Below are 19,146 nucleotides of genomic sequence, written 5' to 3'. Positions count from 1 at the left end.
TGTCCGGGTCCCGGTCGTCATGTATCCGGTGTCCCGGTCTGTATATACATTCGTTTTTTAGTTTTGTTTTTCTCCTTTATTTTTTTCCTTTTTTTTTCTTTTTTAGCTTATTTAGATTTTTAGATTTTTTAGTTTTTTATTAGTTTTTAGTTTTTTTTCTTTTTAGTTTTTTTGTCCCGGTCGTCATTTATATCCCCCTGTTTCCCCCGGTGTCCCCGTTGTAGTTGTGTCCCTGTGTCCCGGTCGTCATTTATATTCCCTGTGTCCCGGTCGTCATTTGTATCCCGGTGTACCGGTCTGTATATACATTCGTTTTTTAGTTTTGTTTTTCTCCTTTATTTTTTTCCTTTTTTTTCTTTTTTAGTTTATTTAGATGTTTAGATTTTTTAGTTTTTTTATTAGTTTTTAGTTTTTTTTTCTTTTTAGTTTTTTTGTAGTTTTTACCTTCTTTTTAGTTTTGTTAATTTTTTTTTTACTTGTGTCCTGGTCGTCATTTATACTCCCTGTGTCCCGGTGCTTTGTTGATTGCTAATCGAACATTCCTTTTGTCCTGGTCGCTTTCTCTTTGAGTGTCGTCCATTTATTTTTTTCTTTTTTAGTTCTTTTAGTTTTTACCTTTTTTAGTTTTTTTTAGTTTTTAGTTTTTTTAGTTTTTTACCTTTTTTTAGTTTTTTTATTTTTTTTAGTTTTTTAGCTTTTTTATTTTTTTTATTAGTTTTTAGTTTTTTTGTAGTTTTTGCCTTTTTTTTAGTTTTTTTAGTTTTTAGCTTTTTTATTAGTTTTTAGTTTTTTTTGTAGTTTTTGCCTTTTTTTAGTTTTTTTAGTTTTTTAGCTTTTTTATTTTTTTTATTAGTTTTTAGTTTTTTTTGTAGTTTTTGCCTTTTTTTAGTTTTTTCAGTTTTGACGTCACCTGATCCAGTTTTTTCAGGTGACGTCACCTGATCCACGATCCACAGATCCACAGACAACTTATTTTTATATATATAGATAGTTTTTTTTTTTTTACTTATGTCCTGGTCGTCATTTATACTCCCTGTGTCCCGGTGCTTTGTTGATTGCTAATCGAACATTCCTTTTGTCCTGGTCGCTTTCTCTTTGAGTGTCGTCATTTATTAGTTTTTTCCTTTTTTTTTTAGTTTTTATTGGTTTTTACCTTTATTTTAGCTTATTTTTCAGTTTTTTCCTTTTTTTAGTTTTTTTTTTATTTTTTATTTTTTTTAGTTTTTTACCTTTTTTTAGTTTTTTTAGTTATTTTAGTTTTTTAGCTTTTTTACTTTTTTTATTAGTTTTTAGTTTTTTTTTGTAGTTTTTGCCTTTTTTTAGTTTTTTCAGTTTTTTTTTTAGTTTTTTATTGGTTTTTACCTTTATAGTTTTTTAGTTTTTTAGCTTTTTTATTTTTTTTATTAGTTTTTAGTTTTTTTTTGTAGTTTTTTCAGTTTTGACGTCACCTGATCCAGTTTTTTCAGGTGACGTCACCTGATCCATCCATCCATCCACAGACAGACAACTTATTTTTATATATATAGATATATATATATATATATATATCTATATATATAAAAATAAGTTGTCTGTCTGTGGATGTGTGGATGGATGTGTGGATGGATGTGTCAGGTGACGTCACCTGAAAAAACTGGATCAGGTGACGTCAAAACTGAAAAAACTAAAAAAGGCAAAAACTACAAAAAAACTAAAAACTAATAAAAAAAATAAAAAAGCTAAAAAACTAAAAAAACTAAAAAAAGGCAAAAACTACAAAAAAAAACTAAAAAACTAAAAAAAAAACTGAAAAAACTAAAAAAAGGCAAAAACTACAAAAAAAAAACTAAAAACTAATAAAAAAAGTAAAAAAGCTAAAAAACTAAAAAAACTAAAAAAACTAAAAAAAGGTAAAAACTAAAAAAAATAAAAAATAAAAAAAAACTAAAAAAAAGGAAAAAACTGAAAAATAAGCTAAAATAAAGGTAAAAACCAATAAAAAACTAAAAAGAAAAAAAGGAAAAAACTAAAAAAAATTTTCATCTAAAAAACTAAAAAAAACTAAAAAAGGTAAAAACTAAAAGAACTAAAAAAGAAAAAAATAAATGACGAAACTCAAAGAGAAAGCGACCAGGACAAAAGGAATGTTCGATTAGCAATCAACAAAGCACCGGGAAGCACCGGGACACAGGGAGTATGAATGACGACCAGGACATAAGTAAAAAAAAAAATTAACAAAACTAAAAAGAAGTTAAAAACTACAAAAAAACTAAAAAGAAAAAAAAACTAAAAACTAATAAAAAAACTAAAAAATCTAAAAATCTAAATAAACTAAAAAAGAAAAAAAAGGAAAAAAATAAAGGAGAAAAACAAAACTAAAAAAGGAATGTATATACAGACCGGTACACCGGGATACAAATGACGACCGGGACACAGGGAATATAAATGACGACCGGGACACAGGGACACAACTACAACGGGGACACCGGGGGAAACAGGGGGATATAAATGACGACCGGGACAAAAAAACTAAAAAGAAAAAAAAACTAAAAACTAATAAAAAAACTAAAAAATCTAAAAATCTAAATAAGCTAAAAAAGAAAAAAAAAGGAAAAAAATAAAGGAGAAAAACAAAACTAAAAAACGAATGTATATACAGACCGGGACACCGGGATACAAATGACGACCGGGACACAGGGAATATAAATGACGACCGGGACACAGGGACACAACTACAACGGGGACACCGGGGGAAACAGGGGGATGTAAATGACGACCGGGACACCGGGACAGGGAATGGTCGATTAGCAATCACCATCAACAAAGCTCAAGGGCAATCATTAGAATCATGAGGTATAGATCTGAATACAGATTGTTTTCCCATGGACCATTATATGTTGCATGTTCAAGAGTCGGTAAACCTGACAATCTATTTATATGCAAAGACAATGGGACAGCAAAGAATGTTGTATATTCGCAAGTTTTACGTAGTTAAAACCATATATATATATATATATATATATATATATATATATATATATATATATATATATATATATATATCTATATTCACAGGTGGGACATAGGGACACAACTACAATGGCGCGTAACTATTATGGCGCGTAACGACTTACGCGCGCGGGGGGGCTTGGGGGGGGCGCGAAGCGCCCCCACCAACTAGGTGTTGGGGTGGCGCGAAGCGCCACCCCAACAGCTAGTATATATATATATATATATATATATATATATATATATATATATATATATATATATATATATATATATATATATATATTTAGTTTTCAGTCCAGAACCAATAAAGCTATTATGTAAACATCAAAAATATTTATGTTGTCTGAGCAATAATTTTTAGTTTTTATTTCAAAATAGAAAATTACCTGAATATTTTAGAATTAGTTTTGTGTTTAGTTAGGTTCCTTCTATTCAACGCATGACTTCAACTCGCATGACTATATCTATATATATATAAATAAGTTGTCTGTGTGTGGATCTGTGGATGGATCAGGTGACGTCATGTTTCGGCTGACGTCATGAAATTAGTTGCCATCATTTTTGCTTTGAAGGTGACGTCATTCAAGTTATATAAGACGTATGTTCGCGTAGAATTCTATTAATGCTTAAGTTTATAATGACTGATGAAGATGCTCAAAGAGTCTATGCCAAAAAACTTGCTGCTGATAGAGAAAGCCAGAAAAGAAAGCGTGCCGAGGAACTACCAGAGCAACGCGAAAGCAGACTTGCTGCTAAAAGAGAAAGTGAAAAAAGAAGGCGTGCCGAGGAACTACTAGAGCAACGCAGAAGCAGACTTGCTGCTAAAAGAGAAAGTGAAAAAAGAAGGCGTGCCGAGGAATCAAAAGACCAGCAGGGAAACAGGCTTGAGGCTGATAGAGAAAGAAAGAACAGAAAGCATGCCGAGGAACTACCAGAGCAACGCAGAAGCAGACTTGCTGCTAAAAGAGAAAGTGAAAAAAGAAGGCGTGCCGAGGAACTACTAGAGCAACGCAGAAGCAGACTTGCTGCTAAAATAGAAAGTGAAAATAGAAGGCGTGCCGAGGAATCAGAAGACCAGCAGGGAAACAGGCTTGCTGCTGATAGAGAAAGTAAGAAAAGAAAGCGTGCCGAGGAATCAGAGCAATCTGAAAGTTATCGCCTGGCATTCAGGTACAACCCAGTCGATGATTATAGCTTGAGTAGATGTGTTCAAATCGGGACAATGTCTAAAATTTGTCCCTATTGCAAGGCCTTGAAATTCAATGGTGAAACAATGGGAATGTGTTGCGCCTCAGGAAAAGTTAAACTTCCTCTATTGGCTGCACCACCAGAGCCATTGAAGACTTTCCTTACTGGAACTACGTCAGAATCTAAGCGTTTTTTGTCAAAAATCAGACAATACAACTCATGTTTCCAAATGACGTCGTTTGGAGCCCAAATCGAAAATCCAGATCAATTTATGTCTACTTTCAAAGTAAAAGGGCAAATTTATCATAAAGCAGGGTCCCTTCTACCATTCTCTTGCGAGAATCATAAATTTTTACAATTGTACTTCATCAGTGATAGAAATTCTGAATTGAATGCACGTTGCGAAATTTCTCCCAACGTTGAAAGGACAATCGTTTCCCAATTGCAACATCTTTTCCACGAAAATAATAAGTTAGTGCGTCTGTTCAAAACAGCCATCGATTTGATGCCTACTGATACTCATAAAATTGTTATTTCCGCTGACAAAACGCCTCCTGGCCAACATGTGCGTAGATACAATGCTCCGACTATCGACGAAGTGGCAATCGTTATGGTCGGTGATCAGTTTTTACCTCGAGATATTATTCTACATAAGCGAAACGCTCAGTTGTTAAGAATTGCTGAAACTCATCGATGCTACGATGCCCTACAATATCCTATCATTTTTTGGGATGGAGCCGACGGCTATCACTTTAATATTATGAATATGCTCAAGATGCTATTGCGTATGTTCGTCTCTATGGTCGTCCAGATTTATTTATTACATTTACATGTAATCAATCTTGGGACGAGATACTGCAGCTTTTACTTCAAGGACAATCGGCGGCTCATAGGCATGACCTTACGGCACGTGTCTTCCGGCAAAAGTTGAAATCACTGATAAACTACCTTGTAAAACATGAAGTGTTTGGGTCAGTGCGATGCTGGATGTACTCAGTGGAATGGCAAAAACGAGGTTTGCCACACGCACATATACTAATCTGGCTACATAAAAAAATTACTTCAAACGAAATTGATGATGTGATTTCCGCTGAAATACCTGATAAAAATGTCGATAAGGGGTTACATGATATTATTGTAAAAAATATGATACATGGACCTTGCGGTGCACTGAACGAAAATTCACCATGCATGGCCAAAGGAAGGTGCACAAAGCAATATCCTCGACTTTTAGTACCCCAAACAGTTACTGGCAATGATGGTTACCCACAATATAGAAGAAGATCTACTGAAGATGGCGGTAAAACAGCAATAATAAAGAAGCGTAACGGTACCACCATCGAAGTAGATAACCAGTGGGTTGTTCTATATTCCCCTTTATTATCAAAAACATTTAATGCACACATAAACGTTGAATACTGTAACTCCGTAAAGGCAATCAAATACATATGTAAATACGTAAACAAAGGCAGTGACATGGCAGTTTTTGGCTTGCAGTCCGAAATCAAAGATTTCGATGAAATCGTAGAATATCAGGCTGGAAGATACATAAGCAGTAATGAAGCTGTTTGGCGAATTCTTTCATTTCCGATACATGAACGTAGTCCAGCTGTTGTTCACTTAGCGGTACATTTACAGAATGGTCAACGTGTTTATTTCACGGAAACCAACGTGCAACAAAGAGTCCTGAATCCACCGGATACAACATTAACAGCTTTTTTTTCGCTTTGCAAAAATGATTCTTTTGCGAAAAAACATCTGTATACTGAAGTGCCTTCGTATTACACGTGGAATACTAAAAATAAAGTATTTGAACGTCGAAAACAGGGTAAGTCAGTCGACGGCCAACCTACCATCTTCAAAGATACCACGATAGGAAGACTCTACACCGTTCACCCCAATCAACATGAATGCTTCTTTCTACGCCTGCTTTTGGTGAATGTACCCGGTCCGACATCCTTTGAGTATTTGAGGACTGTAAATGGTACTATACATGACACTTACCGTAGTGCATGCCAAGCTCTGAATTTATTGGAGAATGACCAACACTGGGATAACTGCATCAATGACGCGTGCGAAACGTCAACCCCAAGTCAAATTCGTGCATTGTTTGGCATCATTTTAACAACTTGCTCTCCATCAGCTCCTACAGATTTATGGGAAAAATATAAGTCAAAAATGTCCGAAGATATACTTCATCGAAAACAGTTAGAGACGTCAGACATGACTTTTGATTTTACACCAGAAATTTATAACTACACTTTAGTTGTTATAGAAGATTTTTGCATAAGTATGGCAAACAAACCTCTTCAGGGTTTGGGAATGCCTTCACCTAACCGTATCGCTGCTGTTTCGACATGTGTAGAATTGGATCGTGAACAAAGTTACAGTACGAGTGATCTATTGTCGTATGTACAAAATAACATTTCCAAGTTAACGTCGGAACAAAAAGACATTTATGATACGATAATGCATTGTGTCGATAACAACGTTGGAGAAATTTTCTTTTTGGATGCGCAAGGAGGTACTGGTAAAACGTTTGTGATAAAACTGATTCTGGCATCAATTCGATCTAAAAATGATATAGCGTTGGCAATTGCGTCGTCTGGAATAGCCACAACATTGCTGCCTGGTGGAAGAACTGCTCATTCCGCTTTGAAATTGCCTCTGAACTTGCATTCTACAGAAACTCCCACGTGCAATATTTCCAAATCATCTGGGATGGGTAAAGTATTGCAGCAATGCAAACTTATTATTTGGGATGAGTGCACAATGGCACACAAAAAATCGCTCGAGGCTCTGGATCAATGCTTGAAAGATTTGCGAGGGAAGTCGAAACCCTTTGGCAGCACCTTAATATTGCTTGCGGGAGATTTCAGGCAAACATTACCTATAATACCTAGATCAACTCCTGCAGACGAAATGAATGCTTGCCTGAAAAATCCTAATTTATGGGCACACGTAAAAACATTAAAATTAACTACAAATATGCGTGTCCGATTGCAAAACGATGACTCTGGTCAAACATTTTCAGATCAATTGCTGGCAATGGGAAACGGAAAGCTCCCAGTAGACTCAATTTCAGGACGTATACAACTACCTGCTAATTTCTGTAATTTAGTGACGTCCAAAAATGAATTGATTGAAAAAGTATTTCCGAATATTCTAAAAAATTATAAAAATAATAAATGGCTAAGTGAAAGAGCGATTCTCGCACCCAAAAATATAGACGTCCACGAAATCAACAATATTGTTTTGACCAAGATTCAAGACCAGGCTGTCCTTTACAATTCAGTCGACACAGTTTTGGAACCAAATGAAGCGGTTAATTATCCATCTGAATTTTTAAATTCCATAGATCTTTCAGGGTTTCCACCACACGTGCTACAACTAAAAATAGGCGTACCAATAATATTGTTACGTAACATAAACCCACCAAAGCTTTGCAATGGCACTCGACTTGCCGTAAAAAAAAACAATGGAAAACCTAATAGAGGCCACAATCCTGACAGGGCCTTTTGAGGGTGAGGCTGTTCTTATTCCTCGCATTCCCATGATTCCAACAGATCTGCCTTTTCAATTTAAAAGATTGCAATTCCCAATTCGATTAGCATTTGCAATCACCATTAACAAAGCTCAAGGTCAATCATTAGAAAAATGTGGTATTGATCTTAATACTGATTGTTTTTCCCATGGACAATTGTACGTTGCATGTTCGAGGGTCGGTAAACCTGACAATCTATTTATATGCAGCGAGAATTGGACAGCGAAGAATGTTGTATATTCGCAAGTTTTACGCAGTTAATTTGTATTTCGGAACCAAATGAAGCGGTTAATTATCCATCTGAATTTTTAAATTCCATAGATCCTTCAGGGTGTCCACCACACCTGCTACAACTAAAAATAGGCGTACCAATAATACTTTTAAGAAATATCAACCCACCAAAGCTTTGCAATGGCACGCGACTTGCCGTAAAAAAAAACAATGGAAAACCTAATAGATGCCACAATCTTGACAGGGCCTTATGAGGGTGAGGCTGTTCTTATTCCTCGCATTGCCATGATTCCAACGGATCTGCTTTTTCAATTTAAAAGATTGCAATTCCCAATTCGATTAGCATTTGCAACCACCATCAACAAAGCTCAAGGGCAATCACTAGAAAAATGCGGTATAGATCTTAATACAGATTGCTTTACCAATGTACAATTGTGTGTTGCATCTTTGAGGGTCGGTAAACCTGACAATCTATTTATACGCACAGACAATGGGACAGCGAAGACTGTTGTATATTCACAAGTTTTACGTAGTTAATTTGTATTGTATCTATCTATCTATCTATCTATATAAAAACGAGTTGTGTGTATGCATGTTTGTTTGTTTATAAAAAGAGCGTTTGCATATGACGTCATTATTAGTACATACGGCTTTGTATATGGACAGACAATGGGAAAGCCAAGAATGTTGTATATTCGCAATTTTTACGTAGTTTGAAACACATATATAAATCTATCTATATTCACAGGTGGGACACAGGGACACAACTACAATGGCACGTAACTAATATGGCGCGTAACTAATATGGCGCGTAACTAATATGGCGCGTAACGACTTACGCGCGCGGGGGGGCTTGGGGGGGCGCGAAGCGCCCCCACCAAATAGGTGTTGGGGTGGCGCGAAGCGCCACCCCAACAGCTAGTATATATATATATATATATATATATATATATATATATATATATATATATATATATATATATATATATATATATATATATATATATATATATATATGTATATATATATATATATATATATATATATATATTATATCTATATATATAATAATAAGTTGTCTGTCTGTGTGTCTGTCTGTGGATCAGGTGACGTCATGTTTCTGTGTTGACTGACGTCATGAAATTAGTTGTCGTCATTTTTGCTTTGACGGTGACGTCATTCAAGATATTTAAGACATGCGTTCACGGAAAAATGTTTAATTGTAAAATGACTGAAGAACCTACAATAGCAACAGCCAAGGAAGCTGCTCAAAGAGTCTATGCCAAAAAACTTGCTGCTGATAGAGAAAGTAAGAAAAGAAAGCGTGCCGAGGAATCACAAGAACAGCAAGAAAACAGGCTTGTGGCTAAAGAACGCAAAACCGCGCAGTTAGATGAAAATCCACCTGGAAAGCGAGAGTCAAAACATATCAAAACTGAAAATGATAGCGATGATGATTGGGTTTGGGATTTTGACTTGGATAAGGTCATCAATGCCTACCAGATTTAAGTTAAAAAACAAAGGTTCGGCGATATGTACTTCATAGTGACGCTGAAAAATAAAGAAGAAAAAAACTGAAAAAATGTAAAAAACTAAAAAAAACTAAAAAGAAAAAACACTCAAAGATAAATTACAGACCGGGACACAAATGACGACCGACACAGAGGGAATATAAATGACGACCGGGAACCTCAAAGAAAAATTACAGACTGGGACACCCGGACACAAATCACGACCGGGAATATAAATGACGAACGGGACACAGGGACACAACTACAACGGGGACGCGGGGGGCACAGGCGGGATATATAATTGACGACTGAGACACAGGGATTGTTTGAATAGAAATTAAAGACCGGGACACAAATGACGACCGGGACACTGGGACACAGGGAATATAAATGACGACCGGCGCACTCAAAGAGAAATTACAAACTGGGACACCAGGACACAAATGACGACCGGGACAGAGGGAATATAAATGATATTTACATGCACAGACAATGGGACAGCGAAGAATGTTGTATATTCGCATGTTTTACGAAGTCAAAAATATATATTTATATCTATCTCTATTCACAGGTGGGACACAGGGACACAGCTACAATGGCGCGTAACTAATATGGCGTGTAACGACTTACGCGCGCGGGGGGGCTTGGGGGGGCGCGAAGCGCCCCACCAACTAGGTGTTGGGGTGGCGCGAAGCGCCACCCCAACAGCTAGTATATATATATATATATATATATATATATATATATATATATATATATATATATATATATATATATATATATATATATTTAAACAAAAAGCCAACGGCAGGATGGATTATAAAATGCTTCATAATATGGAAAGTTCATTAGTGTGCAAAGTTTACCAATCTTAAATTTGAAAATAGATGTGTTGTAGCATTATGCACACACAAAAAGAAGATTATTATGAGATATAATTGGTCAAATCATATAATTAACCAATATAAAACAAAGACCCAATCACTCAGACCATATCCTGCCTAAAAGTGGCTCATACCAGAGAAATCACCAGTCTTCATAGCATTAGAGCGTATTTCTCTAACTAGTGCTTCGTCATGTGGCAATCCTCTCAATCTTCAGTAGTAGTGGTAACTGTGGCTTTGCGCTGTCATTCAGGCAGGAATCCATTCCCCAACTGGTGGCCTACCTTTATAAGTCATAACCTTTTGTAAAAAAAAACACAAATTAGTTTTGTAAACTCTTTACGAAATTGTACTTACCACTATGAAAGTAAATTAAGTATTGAAAAAATGGTAAGAACTGATAAGATCATTTGCGGTAAAAAAAAAAAAAAAAAAAATGTTCAAAATTACTGAGAAATTATAAATTCATTTAGTGTGGGGAAGTTTTTACATCCAGTACTGGAAAATTTACTTCAACCGGCTACCCTGGCGATCATCCAAACAATATCAGGGACTGTGGTTATCTGATAAATGTACCGGAAGACCAAGCCATTGTTCTGTACTTTCATTTCATTGATATTGAGCCAGGATATGACTACATCAATGTATGTACAATATGTAAATGGAGTCTGGGGCCCAAACCTTGCTTTACTAGCCTAAAACTAAAACGAACCGGAGGCATCTCAAGGTATTTTAAACGGGGAATAAACTATGAGTCATACTATACTAGCTGTTTGGGTGGCGCTTCGTGCCATCCCAACACCTGGTGTGGGGGGGGGGGAGGTGGGGGGGGGCTGGGGGGGGGGGCTTTGCGCCCCCTTATGCGAACCCAAAAACAAACAAACATGCATACATACAACTTATTTATACATATATATCTTTTTTAGTTTTTCAGCTTCTTTTCTTTTCAGGTTTTTACCTTTTTTATTTTTTTCCTTTTTTTAGGTTTTTTTTACGTTTTTTCTTTTTCTTAGCTTTTTTCGCGCCATATTAGTCAAACACCATTGTAGTTGTGTCCCTGTGTCCCACCTGTGAATATAGATAGATGTATATATTTGTTTTTATCTACGTAAAACATGAGAATATACAACATTCTTCGCTGTCCCATTGTCTGTGCACATAAATAGATTGTCAGGTTTACTGACTCTTGAACATGCAACATATAATTGTCCATGGGAAAAACAATCCGTATTCAGATCTATACCTCATTATTCTAATGATTGCCCTTGAGCTTTGTTGATGGTGATTGCTAATCGAACATTCCCTGTGTCCCGGTCGTAATTTATATATCACCCCTGTGCCCCCCGGCGTCCCCGTTGTAGTTGTGTCCCTGTGTCCCGGTCGTCATTTATATTCCCTGTGTCCCTGTCGTTATTTGTTTCCCGGTGTCCCAGTCTGTAATTTCTCTTTGAGTGTCCCGGTCGTCATTTATATTCCCTGTGACCCGGTGTCCCGGTCGTCATTTGTGTCCCGGTGTTCCGGTCTGTAATTTTGTCAGTCGACAAACATGACGTCAGTCGACAGAGACAAACAGCTTCATGACGACATACAGCTCAATCCTTATAATGAAGTCAGTCAACAAACATGACGTCAGTCGACACACAAACATGACGTCAGTCAACACACACACATAAATAAGCAACTTTTTTATATATATATATATAGATTCAATAAACTGCAGACACTGGAATAAACTTGTACGACATCCCATATGGAATCGATAGCCTACATTTTCAAATCAAGCAAACCTGTGATTACCATGTCTTAGAAGACTAGTCTCTATTCACAATATCAAAAGTATTTTACCACTTTAACACTTCTAGCACTCTCTATCTCTTTCCTCTTGCTTCGAATATCTTTGAAATTCTTTATTAGTTAAGTTGCGGTGATCTCCTCAATATACTTTCAAAAAATTGTCAAGATTGTGCTTAGGTAAGCTGTTGGTAACCTAGATGACACTGGAGTGGGAGTTGAGATGATGGCCTAGTTTAGTAATAAAACCTTGTAGCAATCCTTTCATTGATTTAGAAATGTTTTTTCTTTTCTTTTAATTATCTAAATTTCGACCGAATTTGGAACAGGCTTGTTACATAAACATAAATTCGCGGGACACAAATATATAATTTAGCTAAATTGACCAGAATGCTATGACATGATCTGGATTGTTCTATCGGTAATAGTTTCTGGAGTTCTCCAAGGACAAGAATCTAACCAGCTGTTAAAATATTGCGTTCGTCAAGAGGATACCTCTTTGGGGTTTGTTAAGGTCAAAGCCTTTGATTCACGCCTAGTTGGATTGCGGAGTAACTTGTCGAGATAACTTGTCGGGGGCTTTAAAAAATTAATCTGATATACTAAACTTTTGAAAATTGAACTAGGAAGTTCTAAGAAAATGTAAGTTAAATTAATGTACTTAAAGTTTTTTTGTGATCTCAATCTTAAGATTGACTTATCTAAAATTGTGTCTTGTTTCTCAGATTTTTTAATCTATTTGCGAAATTTTGAGCTGTTACCTTAGGAAAAGAAAAAGAAACTATCACAATTATCACATTATTGTCAATAATGTGATAATAACAATTATCACAACTATCACAAGTTGTCATTTATTCCATTTTTTTTATATAAGAAAATTCATTCCAAATACGCCGCTTGACTCTGGGCTAACAGCCAGTTTTAGTCACGAAATTTCTAGAAATCCGATATCGTTTCTTTTTATATACGTGTGGGTGTCAATCAGGGTTATGCTGTTATTCTTACAGCTTTACCAGTAATAATATCTGGAGCTCCGCTAGGTTAAGTTTCCAGTAATGATATCTGGAGCAAGGATAAGTTTCTACTCAGCTTTTGAAATGTTGCACATGTCAACAGGTTACCTTGTAGGTGTTTTTAAAGATCAAACACACAATTTAAGCCTAGTTGGATTGTGGGTTGAATTATCCGAGATATCAGAGATAACTTGTTGGGGGTACTTGGAAACTAAGCCAATAGGCAAACTTTTGAAAATTGGACTAGAAAGAGCTAAAAGCAATGTAGATTAAATTGATGTATTTAAAATTTCATTTCTTTTTTTCGTCTCGACCTTAAATCAAACTTTTTCAATTTTGTGATGTTTCTTATTTTTTTTTCTAGTTGCAAAATTTTGAGCTCTCAACATAGAAAAAAAAAATTAAAAGCGACCAGACTATCACTAGTTGTCAATTATTATATTTTTTCATATAAAGAATTCATTTTGAATTTATAACTAGACTTTGGGTTAACAGCCAATTCTGACCACGAAATTTCCAGAGTCAGATCTCTTTTCTGTTTATGTATCTATGGGTGTTGATCAGTATTATGATACAATGTAGATAGTTTTATCAGTAATGAATTCTGGAGTTCTTCAAGGACAATCTTCTACCCTGCTGTTAAAATATTGCATATGTCAAGAGATTATCTCGTGGGTGTTTGTAAAGTCAAACACATGATTCAAGCCTAGTTGGATTGTAAATTAAACTGTCCAAGTTATTAGAGTTAACATGTCGGCGGCACGTGAAAAAAATAAGCCAATATGCGAAACCTTTGGAATTTTAAAGTAGAAAATGCTAATATCAATGTAAATTGCAATGTTGTGCTTAACGTTTGATTTTGTTCTTCTCTTCTCAATCCTAAATTACATCTGTTTTCAATTTTGTGCTGCTTCTCAGGTTTTCTGTAGCTTTTGAAGTTTTATGATATCAAAACACGAAAAGAATATGAAAAGGTTTGTTATCATTTATTTTTTTATTCCATATGAAAAAAGTCATTCTAAACTATAACTTGACTTCAGGTGCACAGCCAGTTATGACCACGACATTTCCAGAATCGGGTGTCTTCGCTTCTTATGGTGGCCGGCGTTTGCCTCTTGCCAGATTTATCTTTCATTTAATCAGACTATCTATTTGGCTTTTTCTACAATTAGCCATGGCTTGATGCCCACAACTATTCGATTTTAATTCAATCAACTGTCCTGTGTCAATTCTAAGTTCTTGATTCAACCTACCTAAGACCATAGGTACACGTGCCTTGTTTACCTCTCATTCCAGGCAACATAATGGTCCTATGTTAATTTGAATTCTTGGTGAACCTGACTGAGACTCTAAGCGGGCGTACCTTGCTAAAAGATAACAAACAAGCATTGGTCCAGGAAGAGAGGCGTACCTACTCCCACTGTTTACCCTGCCATTTAACCAAATACTTGGAAAACTATAGGTTCTAAGACTATCTACCTTAGTTCTTCTGCCCTAAGAATGACGCATAGACGGATAATAGATAGACTTATTTATCAACAAATAAACTAACATCATTTTTATACAATCCTAATAAGTCATATGCCAGATCTGCTTTCCACTCAATTGGACTATCTGTATGGGCTTTTTCTACAATTAGCCATGGCTTGATGCCAATAATGGGACCCCCAAACCCAACCCCAACAATGGGGGGGGATTAAAGTATAGCGGGTCTGCATGCATGATGTGTTAGGTACAAATATTCTGCATATTATGAAGTAAGAATTGGTTTCTAATTTTAAATAATTGCCTCCACCCTTATGCGCAAATATATAGCCCAAATTATATACATCCCATCCATTTTGTCACTTGTCTTTGTCTTGTCTCACGCTAAGATGAAAGAAATGAACGAAGAAACCGGTTTGTTCTCGAGTTTTACACAGCGTAAACTTCATTGAATGCCGTAAAGTACACAAGTACCGAAATTCCTTCCCCTATACGGAAAAAAAAAACTAAAATAAATTTCTCAAATTTGAAAAACCGTATTCTCCACGAGGGGTATCTTCCGGGGGTGTATTTTTCACGGGTGATATTTTCCCGGGGTATTGTCTGCAGGGTTATTTTCCTCATGGGGGTATTTTTTGCAGAGGGGTATTTTTTAGGGGGATTTATCGTCCGAGAGGGATGGCATTTCCCACGGGGTAAGCACCGGGGGAGTGTAAAGGACTAGAACCGTTTTTTATATGTGTGGGTGTCCATCACTCTTATTTATAAGCCAAGTAGCGACATCTTCCTTCGAAATACAATTGGCCATGACTTGATGCCCAAAACTACTCCATTTTAATTCAAAGGTGAGTTGATGCTCAATTGATGTGTTGTAACGCGAGCAAAAATCAAACCGAATTACCTGGCAAGCTTAAGTTTTAACAAAAATTATCGCATATAGGAATAAGACTACATCTTCCCTGAACTTTTTTAAGGCCAAAGCGTCATGTGTTTTCGACTGAAAACGATTTACATTTCGAGCTGTATGTTTTCTATTTTTATCATAACCTCAACAGCAAGACGACAAAAAAGTAATATCGTACGACCAACAAGATATTTACCTCCCGATGAAACGTTAGCAGAATTTTGGGAAAACAATGCTGCAGTAACAGTGAGAGCCAACCCTCCTCCCTCCAGTTAGTCCCACAGGAGATTTAGACGTTCAAAGCATGTTCTAGATGAAATCAAATCCAAAAGATGATCTGGTAAAAATCAGATAAACTGGTTTACATAATCTGAGTAACTTAGCTGTATATTGATGAGATGTTGTTATTCTTATTTATTTATTTATTTTTGCAAGAATTCTAATTGTAATAGGATGAAATTATAACATTGCACCTGAAACTTCCTCGTGATTTGGTATGTCCTTATAGTCTAAAATATATGGTTCCTTTCTCCTTTCTCTATGATTCATACTGAATGTCACGATAAGCCACTGACTTTTGAATCAAAAGTCATTTAATTCAATATTTTTTGCCCACAAAAATTCAACTTGGTATTGATAAAAAGAAAAAAAGAAAAACAAATGAAAGAATAACCAAACTTAAATGTCACTGTCATTCAGTGAAATTTTATTTCTGCAGCTGTTCCGTTTTTTACAACTTCTGCCAATTTTCTTCATCTAGCAAAGATTCAAAATATCGCTGTATAAAATTAAAAAATAAAATAAACATTTTTCCGTATTAAAGGTATAGCTTGAAAAATCCTAGATAAAGAAGGATGTAAAATACCACACAAGTAGGCCTAGAAAGTGGTAGAGGTCTTTGAAGCACAGTTCCTCTTAACCGAAGTGCACAGTCTTGGCAATGTTGCCTCCATAGATGGTTTGAATTCCCTTATAGTGAGCTCAGACAAACCTGTAAAACTATTGACCAGTCAAAAAAAGGTAATCGTTTGGCCTAGAAATACGCTATGGAATGCTTTAGAAGGCAGTATTTTTGCTGTGAATTTCCCTGGCACATACCCAGCGTAACCTTTGTGAAGAGAGAGTGTTCTTAGCCTATTATCATTGCAACATTTGTTGTAGGGGGACAAATCTCGATCGCACCATGGCGAAAGTAAGACTTTGTTTTCTATTCTTCTGGTTTTGAGCCTTCAACCCAAAACCAACCTCTATGGGAGATGGAAGAAGGAGGGCAGAAATGTTCTTATTCTCAATATCTATCAGAAAAGGTCATTATATCTATCTATCAGATTTCCACACAGCTAGATGGAAAGTGAGAGATGAGGTCGTGGAGCTAATTTCACTTCCCAGATGGAGAATAAGCTTCCTTATGTCCATTCTGATATGTTCAAAAGCTCGTACATAGATACATGCTCAGAAAAGTTTATGTTCAAAGGTATAAAAAGAAAAAAAAATTGACGGGGAGCGGGAGTAAGTGTCTAGTTTTGCTCTATGGGTTCGTAGCTGATCAGACTTTTCTAAGGGAAAGAAAAAGGGAGTCCCAATAGCTGTTCCTTTCAGGAGACCAGACCCAATATCCCCTCTCTGGGAGGAGCAGGGGGTGCGTTCCTAAATTCATGTCATTACATGATCCACAAGATAAGAATGTTGGATCCTAACCAAGCTTGGTCCGAAGTGAGAAATATGTTCTTTTTGTGGCATTTGTGTCCCTGGAAACATCCATTACATTGGGACGGATTCTCCAAATTTCAGTACTGAGGACACATAGATACATAGACTCATAGATTTAAGTGAAACTTGGAAAAAAAAGACTCGGAAAAGCTTATACTCACGCTGTGCCTTTTTGAGGTCAAGCCAGACCCAACCTCTGAAGGAAGAGAGGGTCTCCAAATTCTTGTCATCAGATCACCTACCACTAGGCATCATTGGATCGAAGTCAAAATTTATGAAAGATAACAGTTAGTGTTCCAGCCCAGGTTTCCAGCTCATGTGTGCCTTTTGGTGAAATCCAGGATATTGTCCAGCCTCTCCAGTGGAAAAGGGGTCCCTAAATTCTTGTCATTAGAATGCCATAATAGATGATGCGGAATTACACACATCTATATTTAATTTTACGAAACTTCAAATGAATCAACTCAGTTAACTGATGTTTAGATTAATTACTATTACTAACTTTTACTGTCTATGTACAATCTGTATCTATAGGGATGAATTTGCCACAACGCGGCATTATTGCTTGTAAGACCAGGAGGATCAATTTGAGTTTTCCGATAAATAAAAATTTATTAGCTGTCTTAGAATTTTTATTCGTTAGCATCTTGTCCCTGTTTGGTCCAAAATTGTTGCTGTGCGCAGAAGCAATGGCAGAAACTGCCACTCTTCTGTAGAGCAATATCTTCAAAAATAGCACTAAAGCTTTCAATGTCCCTTCAAATGAGCACCCTCCCGGTATTCTTGGATCAATGTTTTGATATGATTATCCCTTAGAAGCAGAAACAAATCAAATATGCATACATAATACGACTTTGTCTTCAATAGTTGAGACTGACCTTTCTTTATTTCTGTTTTCAAAATATTACATTTATGGGAAAATGATTCACTTGGCACCTACCATAGATACCATTATTATGTTTCATTTTAGATTTTTCTGTCAAAAAGTATCTGTGCTTCAATCTTTAACGACCATAGATCCATATGGTATCCCTATCTTTACTATAACTTTATGTTGTATTATATTGTACTGAATAATGGATAATTTTTCTGAGCTTTGGCTGTTTTGGTAAGGCCTTTTAAAGCATGAATATAAAACAAGTTGGAAGTGGAGGTGGGCAAATCGTTTGTGCTTTACACCACCTCTCATCAGTTTGCGGTCCAAGGGACTTCTTGTTGTCTAGTCTTAATGTCTCAGTTTAAGCGCAGTGTATACACCTCAGAAGGAGCTAGCGATATCTGACCTCCAATGTTCGGACTATTTTCTTTTCTAGAGGTGATGATGGTTTCAATGGACAAAGTAATATAAAATTCAATTTTGGTGTTTGTGGTATTTTAATATAGCATTCAAGAGATTTGAAAGGTGGCAACACTATGCCTAGAGGTGGAATTGATTAGCATAAAACTTATGTGAAAATTCCATAGTTTTACTTCTTAAATACCTCGTTTTCGTCAACATTTTCTTCATTTTAAATCCATTCGTAAATACAAAACAAATTAAACTATGTAGTTTTCAGTAAAGTACAAAAGACAGTTAGAAATTTTGTGGTTCGAGTTGTAGGAACACCACCATTATTTATACCTTGTATTGGTTATTTATGTTTTGTGTTCTTTTTTCTGGTTTCATTTTTTCATTGAAAGTATTTTTTTTTTATTTTAGGGGTGATATTTTATTTAAGCTGATTTTTGTTTGCAATAATAATTATAGATTAAAATAGTTGCTAATAAACTTTTAATTATATGACCTTATTTTCATGTATTTGTGCTGTTGCATTGGTGATTTCTTTTTTCATTATAAATATTACACTTTATCCTATTGACACCTAAAACTATACACGGAGTAAAGTAGCTCAAC

This window comes from Artemia franciscana, chromosome 2 (genome assembly GCF_032884065.1).
Source record: "Artemia franciscana chromosome 2, ASM3288406v1, whole genome shotgun sequence".
Taxonomy (NCBI): Eukaryota; Metazoa; Arthropoda; class Branchiopoda; order Anostraca; family Artemiidae; genus Artemia; species Artemia franciscana.
This window is presented reverse-complemented; position numbering follows the sequence as displayed.